Genomic DNA, 16312 nt, shown 5'->3' with positions numbered 1-16312 from the left:
CATGCCAGAATGTTCTAGCAAAGATTAGAATAAGGTTACATTTATAAAGCACTAAGGTTTTAAAAAGACAACTAAAAATAGTATGAAAGAGGAGAAGAGAGCGGAGGAGGAGGCCCATTTGGGGGATTATAGTGATGTATAGATAAGAAATGATAACAGCTGAAGGGTAGAAGGGGAGGGGGATTAAACACACACGTTTATGGAATCTAATTCAGATCAAGGAGTGGTAGGCTAGTAGGGGGAAAATGGAGTGATAAAGGTGGGATCTACAGCATAAGCATTGTTAGGATGAAACTGGCTTTAGTTTTCAAAATATTAAACTTAAGATGCCAATCTAACATTCAGGTGGATTTCAGGGAACGGGTATAGCCTAGAAGCACAAACACTTGTCATGAGCATAAAGATGATGTCTAAAGCCTTGAGGCTGAATGAGGTCACCAAAAGAGCAGAGGACCAAGATCAAGCCTAAAACTGAACCTCAAGAACAACCCATTTGGAGGTCACACTGAAGAAGAGGTACGAGAAAAGGAGAAGAACTAACTTCTTTCCTGAATCAATTTAAATTTTCAGGATCTTTGAACATCACTGTGCTATTGCAGTGCAAGCAGGAGTTGCCCCTCTCATTCTTCCAGAAAAAAAAATCTAGAAAAGAAATTGCTGTTATACGTTACAGTGTTATACTCTCCAGAGGTGAAGAATAAACATGTGCATGTTTTTTCATAGTTTCCCTGTACAAAAAAAGTTTAGCTTATCTTGAAGTTTCAAGTCTAAAAAAATGAATATTCAATATGTGCTTTCATTTCATATCTCAGTTTCTGTAGCATTCTTAAAACTGCAAACAATAAATGAAGGCAAAAGTTTACCTCAGAGTTTGTCCTCCATGATAGGTTAAAATCACAAATATTCTAACTTGTGTATTGAAAGACAAGCTCTATTTCAACAATTTCCATTTCTCTAAGGATGGTCATTCAAAAAAATCATCTGTGAGGAAAACTTTCTGTAAGCCGGGTGTTTGGCTTTCTCTTATGTGATTCCCTTATTGGCAACTATTCATAACACAACTGCTTTTGTCCTTTTCTACCTCTCCCTGCCACAATAGACCAAGTAATTAACCGAGTGAAGAGGCTGTCAATTAAACACTGATCCTAATCTAGACATAAAAGCTTCTTTAAGGAACATTGGTTTTGAACATATTTTCAGCATTATCAGCGTTGATTTTATTCAATCCAATTCTCATACAATCGAGTGCTCCAAATGTTTACATGCCATCCAGGCAACGCTTGCAACAGGGATGACCCACACTGTAGAAACAGCGTTCACAAAGAATGTAGAAAGAATAAGCTCTCTATTGTGCTTCCAAGGCCTATTTTTCCAGGAATAGATGTTCCATCATTAATTAATGTCCCACATCTTTAATGATAACATTGTCAAGGACAATTAAGGAAATGATTACAAGTGTCCTTGGCAACTGGAATGCTCCATGGATTTTAGCTTACTTTCCCTAAGTGTGGCTTAAAGGTCATTTCTTTGAAGTGTGAAGATTTAAGCATGCCTTGCATTCATATCATTATGTACAAATGTTATACAGAAAAGAACACATCTTCCTAGCTAGATTTTTTCAGTATGAATAATAAGATATTTAAAAATAATTGTATTTTTGAGTTGTTGCTTCAGCAAGTAGCTAATGTCTAATAGTAAATTTTATTTGGGATTTGCTAGGGTTTATTATTGCCTGCCCTGTTAATCTATTTCATAAATTCATATACAATATGTTATAATTAGTTTCCTTCAAATAAATCCAATTTTGGCTATCACTAGATGTCAGTGATCTTCTCTCTTTTACTTTCAATCCATTGATACATCATTGAAAGGTAATGCTATGCCATCCAATTTCTTTAAGACTTTGTGGCTACAAGCAAAGCCTCCCTTACAAAACCATTGTCAAAACATATGGAGAGTCAGGAGGTTCATCCTATTTTCCAACTAATAGCTTAGCCTGACACTGTTCTATGGATTCTAGCAGACACATTAGCCAGAAATAGACCAGTGATCAGGAACTTTATCACTCATGATAATAGATCTTCATTCTTACATGGCAGGAGCATTTTGTTTGATTCTCCTTGCCTCTCATGTTCCATGAGACAATAACAGTGGCCCAAGTGAATGCTGCATATATAGTCAATTTCCAAAATTTAGAAAACCTTGTTCTTTTTTTAATACACAGCAAGCACACCTGTGTGGTTCATGTTTCACAGAAAGAAATTATCTTTAACATAAGGTACAGGAAAGAAACCTGTTTTCTGCTCCAGAGGATGACACTGTTTTCATATGCTAAGGGTGTTTGCCATACAGTCAGTCTTATAAAGATACACAAAACATGGCAGATATGCAGACATGTTTGGAGAATTGTTTCTCAAAATCTACTCGTGGAAGTAAGGCATTATAAGAGAACGTCTGGAAGGAGTTGTTTAAATCACGCACAACCAGTTCAAACATGTTAATAAACCTTTATCCACCCAATTCTCACCTCTTCTCCTGATAATATAACCTATGATACTTGCAATGATTTTGCTCTTGTGCTAGCTACAAATATTGCAAAGCCCTTTTGCAAAGTTTTGTTCTTTGGGACTTGCACCATTGGTTCCAAGGATCCCAGATCTTCAGCCTCAAATAGAGAGGAATACCATTAAATTCCTTCTTTCTGACATTTTTAGAGTTTGACCGAGCTATGCTAATAGAGTCCCTAGTTTTTCAGCTTTTAGATAGCTTATTGTGGGACTTCTAACCCCCCATAAGCTAGTGAGCTTTCTGTATGGAAGGGGGCTTCAAAAAAAATGAAATGTGAGGATAACATCATGGTGCAGTGAGTTAAGTCACCTCTTGCAATGTTGATCTCCCATCTTGGATTACTAGTTTGAGTCACAGCTACTCTGCTTCCTACCCAGACCCCTGCTAATGCACCTGGCAGAGCATTGGAAGATGGTTTATATGCTTGACCCCTCCCTCCCTTGTGGGATACCTGGATAGTATTCCTGGATCTTGGCTTTCGCCTGGTCCAGCCAAGGTTATTATGGGTATTGTATGTGTATGTGTGTGTGTGTGTGTGTGTGTGTGTGTTTCCCTCTCTCTATCACTCTTCTTCTCAAATAAATAAACACATTTTTAAAAAGTGAAATCTTACTGTTTTTACCAACATTGGTGGAACTGGAGGTAATTATGTTAAAGTGAAAAAAAAGCACAGAAAAGCAAGTTCCATACAATCTCACGCATTTGTGGAGTCTAAAAAATTGATCTGGAGGTGGAGAGTATAATGATGATTATCAGAAGCTGAAGAGAATAGGGTTGGGGAGAGATGCAGAAAGGTTATTTAATGGATAGGGAGATATGTTATATAGAAGTAAAAAGTGGTATCACAGAGTAACCTGACTTTAGATGATAATAATGTATGGTATATTTTTATTTTTGAAAAAATCTGGAAGGGACTTCGAATGTTTAACCATAAAAATGATAAATGTTTGAGGAAATAGACATATTACACAATATATAAATATATCAGACTGTCACATGGAACCCCATAAATATGGAATTTTTATGTGTAAAGCAAACACTTTTATTACAAAAAAGTTAATGGAAATTGTGCATTATCTCTTCATTCCATTTTACACAAGCTTTTTGAAGTCCCTTCAAATATCCTATGGGTTCTCTCTGGAGAACACTTGCTAATATCTAGAAATGAAATAACCAAGTCAAAGAACTAGGTTTAAGGCTCTTGAGGTACAATGGCAAGCTGCTTTCATAGGCTTTTCAGCCAGACCAGAATGCCTTAAGGGCTGATTCTGTGGTCAAAGTGCTACTTAAAGTGATTGTTAGTCTATGAGTCTGCTGTGTGGACTGCTTTTCATGTTGGAGCATTCACTCCTTTTATAATTCTATCTATTATTATTACCAGACATTTATATTTATATGATCAATTTAACACTTAATGCTATTCATATGGTCACTTTAACACATAAGATGGTATTTTTACCCCCAGCTTAAGGGGATTTGGGGTCCCATGGCAAGTTTTTAAACTGTACCCTTAGAAGTAAATCTACAGGATTGTATGCAGAACTATACAGCTTTACAGTTACAAACTGCATTGCTTCTCCATCTTTTGGCTAAGATCAAGTGTACAGTTACAAACTTTATACACTTCATAATTACAACTTTGGGAATATGGTGTTTCTTCCCACCATGCCTGCCCTCCCACCCATACTCCCACCTCTCTTCCTCCTCCCTTGCTTATTCCCACTCTTATTTTTTATTGAGTTCTATTTTCAATTGACTTTATACACAAATTTTAGACAGAGACACTTACTGGTATAAGTTCAGAGGCATTTGGGAGTCTGCAGTACCCTGAGTTATACAACTCCTTCCTCTCAAATAAATAAAATAAATCTTCTTTAAAAAGCTCATTTTAATTTTTTCACAATTATCTCCCTGCACCAAAATTTTAGTATAATGTGTCTCTTCTTTTCTTCTGTAGGTAGGACTTTTTTTTATCCCTCCAAATAACTTCTTTCTCTTCTCTTCTTTTCCCTCCAGTCTTTAATTATGTTTAAACAAGAAGAAATGTATCTGTACTTGAAACTGCCAACAGATAGAGCTTGAGAATTTCCCCTTAGTTCTTGCTCTCTCTTGGAAATTGATGAGCCCCACTTCTCAGAAAAACACTTGAAAGCCATAGTTCCCACTTCACTTCCCTTGAATGGCAGTGTTTAATGTAGCACAGCTCTTAGCCTATCATCCTACCTGGTTCTCTAATGTCTTGCAATGCTGCTATAAATTGAAAATCAAATTTTCAACATATTCACTACTATCAGGACTCTTTCCTTGTTATCCCTTTCCACAAACTTCCCACTGTAATAAATGATTGATGATGAATGACCACTCATAATCCACTGGCCATTTCTGACTTGTTTTCCGAACCCAAGTAACTATGTGGAAAAAAAAAGGACAGGAAAGAAAAATACATCTACTTCAAACAGAAGCTCTGCCATGCTGGTCACTTTTAAAGTTATTACAGTCAAGCATATAGATTAGCACTGTTCATTTACAGTGGTAGCCAGCTAAATATATAATTTTAAATTTTCTGGTAGCTACATTTTAATAAGTGCTCAGTTGTCATGTGATTGATATTGGATAGTGCAGGTCTTGACTGTCAGGGAATGACATGAAGTCTCTCCATGCCTGTGTTCATATTTAGGTAACATTTTTTGATGGGTGATGAATAGATGAGATGTCAACTGCTTTCCCTAACTCTATGCTTTCTGCCCATCTTCCAAAAATGGACTATCAATTTTCACCTTCAATGGTGATAAAATTCGCCTTTTTTTGGTATACTCATAATTTTTTTTTTTTTTTGGTGAAAATTTGGAGAGTCCTACACAGACTATCTTAAACTGTAGGGTAGATAAATTAATTCACCTTTTTCCATTAATATATCAAAAAAACTTTGAAACAGAGGCAAATTTGTAAATTACATTTAAGATCTAATGAATTATTATGAGTTATAGTAGCAGGAGATATCTTCCCCAATTTTTGTGCTTCTAACAAATGTGTGTATGTGGACAGGTTTTAAATCGTTGCTCTCATTTATATTTTCACCCTGGAGAGATGATGTGCAGTCATGCATCTAAAGGTTTTTCAGGAAGCTGAAAAATGTTCCCATTCTCTACAGTTGTTTACCAAACATGCTACTTCACAGAAAACTAAACAATCCTAATGTTTCTGTTTCAAAAAGTAACCATTTTACAAGAATGTGAACAGCTTAGAAATAAAAATCCTATTTTCTTTTTAAATGTTCAAGACTGAATATCTCTTCCTATGTTAAGTGGACAAAATTCATGCTCAAAACTCCCATTTTACTTAAATATTTTGCTTATCTAATATTTTTAAGGGACATTTTCCATAACTGCTTTTTTATTATAAAAATTTCTATTAAAATGCCCAAAATCTCAAACTTGAAAATAAAATTAGAATGGAAATTCTAGAAACTGGAGATGCTAGCAATGCAAAGTTTTATTAATTCCTAATATATAGTTATTATAAAAAATTCCAAACTGTACTACTACAGAGTAGATCAAAACTATTGCCAGGAATTTTAATAATGCTGTTACTATGGGTCAAATGAAAATTATTAACACCAACCAAATGCATGTTCATTACTGTCAACAAATAAATTTAGTGTCTTTCTGTAAAATAAATTTCATTGGTTAAACAAGTAGAATTTGGCTACATTGGTGGTAGCACATGTGTAAATTGACATAAAATCTTATTTATATAATATAATAACTAGTTTTTAAATGAAATTATGATTAGTACTTTAAAAATAGGGTAACAATTTGTACTTACATGATGTAAAGGATCATTAAAATTTGAGGCAGCAGAAAATCTTCTAAAATCTATCAGTTTCTAAATTCCTTTTTCAAGAGGTATTTATTTATTTTTAAGTAAGATTTATTTTGAAATACAGAGTTACAAAAGGAAAGAAGGAAAAACAGAGGGAGAAAAAGAGATCTTCCATCTGTTGGTTTCCTCCCCAGATGGCCACAACAGCCAGGGCTGGGCCACATGAAAGCCAGGAGCCAGGAGCTTCATTTGGGTCTCTCACATGAGTGACAGGGGCCCAAACACTTGAACCATCTTCCACTGCTTTACCAAGGCCATTAGTAGGGAGCTGGATCAGAAGAGGAACAGCTGGGATATCAAGCAACATCCATATGGGATGCCGGCATTGCAGGCAACAATATTACCCACTGCAACACCATGCTGGCACCAGTTTCTAGGTTCCTAATAACATCCCTCTAAATCTTCAGAGGGGATGGAGATGCAGAATTCAGTCAGTTCTTCAAATTTAATGTTATAGACCATTAGACATGCAAACCAAAAATTAGCTATAATTTAAAATACACTGGTACTTGCTAGCACTTGTTGAGTATGTGCAATTTACAGTAGTGGATTCTAAGTGGTTTACATGCATTAATTTCTCAGTAGCCCTATGCTTGGCACACTTATTCCCATTTTACAGAGGAGAGAAAATAAAAAAGTTAAATGTAACACAACCTCTTGACATTGAATGGAAATATTCTCCTGTTATATAAAATGTAATCAGAAGGGGAGGGTTGCGGGTTGGAGGGACGTTATGGGGGGGAAGCCATTGTAATCCATAAGCTGTACTTTGGAAATTTATATTCATTAAATAAAAGTTAAAAAAAAATAAAATAAAATGTAATCAGAAAATTGTAAATAAAAGATAGGAAGAAAGACAAAAATGTAATCTCATAAAGTAGAAGTGCTCATAATTATATATTGGTCACAAATTAATCAATTATTTTTGATTAGTACAATGAGAAATAGTAAATTGGGAGAAACTTATGGAGGTTTTATGAAAAGCCTTGCGGGGGCAGGGAGCAGCTTCATGACGAAGTAGGTTCATTCTCCGTCTGCAGCACCGTCATCCCATAAGGGTGCCATTTGAGACCCGGCTGCTCAATTTCCAATCCAGTTCTCTGCTATGGCCTGAGATAGCAGTAGAAGATGGCCCAAGTCCTTGGGACCCTGCATCCACATGGTAGACCCAGAAGAAGCACCTGGCTCTTGGCTTTGGATTGGCACAACTCCGGCAGTCGCGGCCAATTGGAGAGTGAACCAGCAGAAGGAAGACCTTTCTCTCTGTCTCTCCTTCTCGCTATCTGTAATTCTATCTCTCAAATCGATAAATAAAATATTTTTTAAAAAAGAAAGAAAAGAAAAGCTTTGGAGAGGACCAGATCACATTTTTTTCCTTAACTAGGAAAAATCATAAGTCAGTGATGAGGAACATCTGGAACCAAAGAAAAGACCTAGTCCCTATGGATAAAAGTGACTTAATTTTTCATGGAAGAAATTAAATGTATGGAGGAAATTGTGCAAGGAAGCAGCCCAGGAAAATCCTGAGATCTTTCTACTATATTGTGTAGTAAAAGAGCCCCTGTGCTGAAGAAATGTTCTATAGCTTTCTTTGATTCCTTCCCCTTTATATCTATTCCATTCAAGTCATAGGAAAAATAAACTTATGGTAGAGCTGATGATGAACTTCTGATAGCTTTTATACACTTATTTGCATGCTACTATATTAAATTTATAGTTTGTACATAGCATGTGTTTGATATTTTTTTATTAATGAGTAAATTAATTGCCTAAAAAAATAATGTGAAAGGGCAATCCTTATTTTCATTTTTTAAAGCTAAGAATAAAAGAATGAGAAGAAATCAGCACCTTGCATGAAGTGTTCCTTCAGCACTTGACTTTGTTCTGAACGTGAATATGTCTATAATATTGTTAGTCTTAAGCTGCACCAACTGTTGTATTATTTACTTTGAGCTTCTTGGAATTCCAAATCTGTAAATTGCATTCCAGGCGAACAGTTCTATACCACTGACAGAATGAAATCTCTACAAAAAGAATGAGATTAAGTCATTTGAGTGAGAGATAGGTTCATTAGGACACTTTGAAGGTTGGTGAAATGTATAAAGTTAGAGCCCCTTTTAAATACTTTGAGTTCAACTATTTAAGTTAAATTAGCTCAATCTTCACTTGCTGAATACCTCCTCTCAGCAAGTTACTTGTTCATGTAGTATGCATACAGGTACACATCAGTGTCACTAAGAAACTCATGATCCTATAAAATAGGTGTATCCACTATTAAATACAGCAAAAGAAAAAATGTAATTACTTCTCTGAATATATAAAAGGATAAATCAATTAAAACCAGTGAACTGGGCAGATTTTATGTTCAGAATGGCAGCAGCTACTTTATGACTATGTGGGCAACATCTGATATACCAAGAATGGTGGAGTGAAAACAAAGCAAGATCTTGTGGATGCTTGATGACATCATTGAGCTGTTAACCAACCCAGCAACCACCCACCTCTTGGCTTCTTAATCAGGAATACTAAAATCGAATTGAAATGAAATTTGCAAATGAAAAGTGTTACTTATACACCCGTTTATTGCAGCTCAATTCATAATAGCTAAGATATGGAATGAACCCAGATGTCTATCAAGTGATGACTAGATAAAGAAAATGTTGTGTGTGTATATAATGAAATATTATCTAACCACAAGAATGAAATCATATCTTTCACAACCAAATGGATGGGAGACCATAGTGCTTTGTGAAATAAATCAGCCCCCAATTAACAAATATTATGTTTTCTCGGGTATGTGGTAGTTCATAGAGAATACAAAAAATAATAATAATAATCCAGGGCTGGTGCTGTGGTGTAGCTGGTGAAGCCACCACCTTCAGTGCCGGCATCCCATATCAGAGCTGATTCTAGTCCTGGCTGCTGCTCCACTTCTGATCCAGTTCTCTGGTATGGCCTGGGAAAGCAGTGGAAGATGGCCCAAGTCCCTGGGACTTTGTGTCCACATGGGAGACCCCGAAGAAACTCCTAAGAGACCCAGAAGAAATTCCTGGCTCCTGGCTTTGGATCTGCTCAGCTCTGGCTATTGCCCCATTGAACCAGCAGATGGAAGACCCCCTGTCTCCCCTCCACCCCCCTTGGCCTCTGCCTGTTTATAACTCTTTCAAATAAATAAACAAATCTTTAAAAAAAAAAACCCAATGTATAAAAATGAAAAAAAAGTTAATTAAGGTAATGCCACTTTCAGTACATTGTTCAGTTTGTGCAATTGAAACCATCCTACCTTTTGAGTTAGACATAGCCATATAGTTAAGTTACTACAAAGGATTGAACAAAGCAGTGAAAATAGAAAGATGGGACCAAATTCAAGCAGATAAGAAACAATGCTGCATTTCTGAACATCTATCATTGAGAGAAAAGAAGGAGGCAAAGATGTATGAATTCTGGCATATCACTGACTGCATGCAGGACATGTATAAATCTCAATGAGATTACAAGAGATGGAATTGTTTTCAAGGCAAAAAGCAATGATTATAATTTTGGTGTTGAGTCAGAGAAACAGAAAACACCTAACATTTTTTCCTAAATGGTTTTGAAACAAATTGTATCATAGTATATGGGGAAGTCAGCAAAACAATATTCCCATTGCAGCTAAGTTTGCCTAATTTGTATCCAAAGATGAATTTGATACTGTAAAAAAAAATTGGCCTATGTTTTATTAGTTGAGTATAACAAGTTGAATAAGTACATCAATCTCTTTCGTTCTGCTAGATGACTAAATAGAAAGCAAAGTAATACAAACTGTCTAAATCTACAAGGGCCAAGAGAATGGGCATCATTTCTCAGGAAGCCACTGGAACACAAGGGAATAAGATGAAAGTCTGGAATCATGACAGTCAGTGCAAGATACAGACTGACCTGAGGAGTTGGATTAGCACTGGGGAAGGGAAGGTGGTGGGGCTGAGAAAACTTTCAGACTGTTTTGATCTAATCATGTATACATAAATGATAATAAAATTTTAAGGAAAATATAAAATGAAACGTAAATAAACCACCCAGAGAACTGATTCAGATAAAAAATAACAGTGACCCTGCTGAATATTTTATTCAATAAACTCCACTCTCTATATAGCTGCCAGCTATTCTGATGCTTTAGCTTAAATGCTAATCTCTTCTCCTTGGGCTAAATCTTACTAGAGCAGACTAATGATGAACACTTTGCAGAAATACAGAAGGGATTTGATTCTCCCAAAACAGCCCAACCGCAATCTCTCATCGTGAAGGTGATACAAGATAATGCTTTTAAGCACTTTAAATCACCAGTTAAAACTATTCCTACTTTTTAAACATCAAAGTATTATGGCCAGTTTAAATAATTCTGGAAAGCAAATCAGAGTCAGTTTAAGCTAGATGTAGCTTTGCTAAATCACTGCTAGATACTTGGAAATACTTGAAAGCCAAGTTGTACAAAATTAAAATTTTAAATTACACGTGAACAGAAACTGTTTGACTTTTTTAAGGCAACAATGTAACAAACAGAAATTTATCTTTTTCTCAGAAGGATTGTAAACAGGATGCTTAAAGGAAAATGAAAGGATTTTCAAATACACATATTGCCTACTGACATTATTTTGCCAATATGGAAGTTTAAAATCATTGATATGGAATGCACCTCAAAGTCTGACAAGTCAAACTCTCAACTTAGAGAAGCAGAAGAATACCAGGAAGGAAAAGTGACTTCCTTATAAAACACAAAATTATTTATGGACAGTGGGGAGTAGAACCCAAGCTGCCTATCAATTTATTGTCAGTCCACATTAAGTGCCAGCTTCAATTGCCCCTACATACATGCTACTGCTGAAATGCAGAATAGAGCTCCTGGTAAAAAAGGCTTGCAACAGTGGACATTTCAATGAGGCAGCAGGTAAAGTGCAGAACAAGTGCTGTGGTAATGCACTGTGCACACGATGCTACTCAGGAGTGCCTCAGGAGGAAACTTCATGGGTTTTCAAAAGAGAATAAATGCTAGGGAGCTTGTTTTAAAGGATCAGAAAGCTCCTACCACTTTTTTGTTTCTTTCATGTGAACAGTAAAAGAGCAGGGGTATTCTGTTTCCATTGCAGGTTTCTGAGTGTGAGACCAAGAAAGCTATTGATGCGAAACTGCTCTTTAGTGACATAGCATTTCAACAAGTCATCCCCAGTGCAACCTAGGGCCATGGCCATTTGAGCCTCCTTTTTAGGTATCTGACATCAGCTTCAAGGAAGCCTTTCCTGGAAGGTGAGTTTCAAATGTTGCCTATAAAAATATTCCAATGAGGGAAGTCAGCAGTTACAATTTACATCCATGCTTCCCATTCCTTTTCCAATGCACTTTCCATAATCCTAACTCTAGACCTTCCTCTGTGACCCAAGGGATAGAAAACAAGGCATTCTTTTTGGTTGTGCATCAGCGTAGGTTCATCGCATCTCATGTACAAGTTTCTCTTTGATTCAATAAGCGGAATAAATATGTCTTCGATATTTGCTTTAAATTCCCTGGTCATTGTTAAGGGTTTTCCTTCACTTTTAAGGTAAATGAGCTTACCATAGTCCATTAAGATTGTCATTTTGTCTGAGGACCATGGACAAAGTCTGACAGATAACGTTTCACTCTTATCTCTGGCTGATCAGAAGAGGAAGTCTTGCTAGTCCCTCTTTACCTCCAAGCTGATTATTTTCCTCAGAACTAGACAAAGGGAGATGCGGTTCTTTCCACACCTGAAGGCATTCGAGGTGCAATTTGTGTGGTACTTACACACTCTGCTAAAAGGAATGGTTGACAATTTCCCTAATCTTTCTGTTTGCATTTGTAGACATCGAGAATGCACAGTAAACAAGCTAAAGTGCAGAAGCTTTCACAGGTTGTGTTGTGTGATGACAATTAGTGGTAACAAAGAAGCAAAAAAGCTCTTCACAAATCTATACTTCATCAGTTAACACATGTTTGAAGACATTCTTGGATAGATCTTCAAAAAATTATCAGAACTTGCCATCTCCAAAAACATGCATGAAATGAACATTTTTTTCTCTAATTTCAAATTTTCTTTCCTCATTTGAAAACATGTAATGTATAAAATACCAATATGGGGTCCTAATCTTATCATGAGTAATGAACAATGAGAGAAATTGGTTAATGGTCTTCTATTGGATTCATTAAGGGAAATAGTTTCATCTCTATCTGATAGTTTAGCCATTGTCCTACTTGAAATTTGAAATAAGCTGAGTGAAATCTCCTTCAGCACAGTACAGTGATTGTATGGCTGTATATATCACTGTTTTAGATAACTAAATAAATATAAAACTCCAAGGAACCCTGAAGCAGAATTTCAGTAGCTGGGGCCTGAGAATCATTGATGATATCATGATGCATTGGTGATTGTGATGCATAGGTTCTGAACGCACTAATATCCATCAACAGCATGTGCCCTGCCCCTGACAACTTGCAATAGTTAAACGTTTTCAAGAACAATGCTGCGCTGCTCATTGAAAAGATATCCACAGGGTCTAAACTTCAGGTAAGCAAGAGGAAATGTTGAAATTTTGTTCGTCAGGTATTTTAGCTTGATTAATACATCTGCTATAGAATAATTTACAAAATGAATAAGAAATTCTCTAGGGAGTTCCTCAAATGTTTCAACATATATTCCATTGAAATTCTAAAATTGTGTACCAGAAGACAAATAGTTGATAATGACTTGGAAAACTCTGAAGCCTGAAGTAACCTACCACCTCACTCACAGATAAAATATGGTAAGTTCCTTATAAACAGATTCATTTTTTAGAAAAAGGATTTAATAAAAAAGGCATATTAAATGCAGTTGTTTAGAATTGTCCCCAAATATTAATTGTAACTGCTTAAAACCATGATTTGGATTTTGGATTTTCATGTTTTATATTTTAAAAATCTAGTATCTGAAGGTAATTAGTCATCTTTTTCAAGATTGTTGCATGGTTGCTTTTTCAAGATTCTTGATAAATTGTCTCACTGAAAAACAAGCGGAAGATTTTATCTCTGGTGTGTTAGCGGTTGGAGGGTCGAGTGATTGAAAATGGGTATCAAAAAAATTTTTACTATTTCATTCATACTATCACTTATTAATACTTCCCCATATCTTCTTAGGGCAGTATTTTACATGATTTATTTTTATCAATCTTAGAATAGTTAAAGATTCACATACGAGCATTCTTAGAGATAAAAAAATGAGAAGGAAATGCAAAGAAAAAATATTTTATATTTTTAGCTAACTTCTAAAATCACACAACCAAAAATATAACCAAAGCTGTTTTATGGAAATGACTAGACCAGTGAATAATTTACCTTTTGACAACATGAGTAAACATCAAACAAAAAGATTTTAAGAATAGAAGTTTATAATTTAAAACCACTTTCTCAGTCTTAAACTCTTAATGAAAAGAGTTATAAAAAATTGTCATGTCTTAAACATAGATAATACAAATTAAAGTAATCAATAAGTAGAAACTATAATGTAAGAGTATTATTTGAATAATAAATTTGGTTGGGGGCTTATTTTTCCTTCTAGAAAATAGCAATTTTAAAAGAATCTTTGCTCCAAGTAATGAATGGCATCTTTGTCTTAGTGAAATGATTTTAATAAATGATGGTTATCTATTTTTCAGAACACTTCAAATTCTATTCCAAAGATATCATTTCTTAAATTCTGAAAATCACAGCTACCAATTCACATAAACACAGACCTGCAGGGACAAAATGTGAAACTATATTAGAGAGAATGACAAGGACATCCCCAGCAGCTAGTCCTTCTGAATAGAGAAATAGAAGCTCCCTACACAAAGAATTGAGGGGCTCTATTTGTGGTTCCTCATATACACATTTTGAAAGCCCCCAATTGCGGACTCAGTATCAAAATAATGAAGTGTCAATGGCATTTTTCCTCACAGTAAAGAATTAATTAAAAACCTCTATAATGATCTGGCTTCTAATAGTGCTATTTCTGACATGAGACCCTTTTACCTTGGTTCTGAATTACATGAAGCCTTGTGAATGCTTTTGTTACAAATACTCATCTTGCTTCCTCATGTGTGATATGAGTTTCTATGATCATAGTATCACAATTATCCCCTTACTCCTTTCAGAGAATTTGTATAGGCCCTTTGATAAGAGAAACTCAAAGCATTTTGCAAATACACCATTCACCTCAGCCAATATGAACCACTGCCCTTATTTTATCAGAATAGAGCACTCCCTTTCAGACAAGTTGTCAGGCAAAGGAAAAAATCTTAAATTGTACCTAAGGACAAGCTACAAGGACAGCAAAAGGGCAAGTTCTGGAAATCAAGTAATTTTTCCATTAGCAAGTATGCCTTATTTTATTCAATAGATAAGTCACCTTAAAGATTCTTATAAATAAATGAATTATTTTCAAATTAATTCAAACATTAATGCATTTTGAAGGCCAATTCAATACTAAAGAAACCTGTTGATTAAAACAATTGAGTTTTCAAAGGGGAGAATAAAACACATGCTACATACTTCTTTTTTTAAACTTTTATTTATTAAATATAAACTTCCAAAGTACAACTTTTGAATTATAGCGGCTTCCCCCGCAACCTTCCTCCCACCTGCAACCATCCCATCTCCCACTCCCTCTCCCATCCCATTCTTCATCACCATTCATTTTCAATTATCTTTATATACAGAAGATCAACTTAGTATATAGTACATAAAGATTTCAACAGACTGCACCCACAAAGATACACAAAGTATAGAGTACTGTTTAGGTAGTAGTTTTACCGTTAATTTGCATAGTACAACACATTAAGAACAGAGCTCCTACATGGGGAGCAGGTGCACAGTGACTCCCGCTGTTGATTTAACAATTGACACTCTTATTTATGACATCAGTAATCACCCAAGGCTCTTGTCATGAGCTGCCAAGGCTATGGAATCCTCTTGAGTCCACCAATTCTGATCTTGTTTAGACAAGGCATTAATCAAAGTGGCAGTTCTCTCCTCCCTTCAGAGAAAGGCACTGCCTTCTTTGATGGCCCGTTCTTCCCTCTGGGATCTCACTCACAGAGATCTTTCATTTAGGTCATTTTTTTTTTTTTTTGGAACAATGTCTTGGCTTTTCATGCCTGGGAAACTCTCATGGGCTTTTTAGCTAGATCCAAATGCCTTAAGGGCTGATTCTGAGTCCAGAGTGCTGTTTAGGGCATTCGCCATTCTATGAGTCTGCTGCATATCCTGCTTGCCATGTAGGATCATTCTCTCCGTTTTAATTCTATCAATTATCATTTGACGAGACTGGTCTTATTTATGTAATGCCTTTGACACTTTATCTTTTTGATCAGTTATGAACTTAAATTTATCACTTTAACAATCAAGATACCACCTTGATGGGATAGAATTGGAATCCCCTGGCACATTTCTAGCTCTAAATTCACTTTGAATTTGCCAGGGAGACCTAAATTTGAAATTTTTCTGAAATATTGTACCAGAGTTACACAACCTAAAAATTATAGTGTCAGGCAGAAAGTGTATCAGATAGAATGAGTCTTATACTAGTTCTATTTCTCACGTGCGATCCAGGTAAACCAACACTTGGGAAGCCTGCATTCCTTATAGGAATACCTATTTGAATCCTGGCTGCCCCGCTTCTGATCCATCTTCCTGCTGATGCATCCTGGGAAGTAGCAAATAACAGCTCAAATGCTTGTTCCCCTGCCCCCCATATGGGAGAGCTGAATGGAGAACTGGGTTCCTGACTTTAACTTGGGCCAGCCCTGGCTGTTCTGGCCTTTTGGAGACTGAACCTATGGATGGAAGATTCTCTCTCTAT

At 35.8% G+C, this 16312-nt stretch overlaps 1 long non-coding RNA gene across 1 annotated transcript in view; it reads left to right on the top strand.

Moving 5' to 3' along the window:
• The first annotated feature begins 12869 nt into the window (after positions 1–12869).
• The window catches only part of LOC108175389 (uncharacterized), a 51364-nt gene continuing 47921 nt past the window's right edge, over positions 12870–16312 (top strand). The window contains exon 1 of the long non-coding RNA XR_517984.4: positions 12870–13006. This is a non-coding gene — a long non-coding RNA (uncharacterized lncRNA). The remainder of the gene's footprint in view (positions 13007–16312) is intronic.

The sequence above is a fragment of the Oryctolagus cuniculus genome, chromosome 5, assembly GCF_964237555.1.
Source record: "Oryctolagus cuniculus chromosome 5, mOryCun1.1, whole genome shotgun sequence".
Lineage (NCBI taxonomy): Eukaryota > Metazoa > Chordata > Mammalia > Lagomorpha > Leporidae > Oryctolagus > Oryctolagus cuniculus.
The sequence above is the reverse complement of the archived record's forward strand: the minus strand, read 5'-3'. Positions and strand labels throughout refer to the sequence as shown.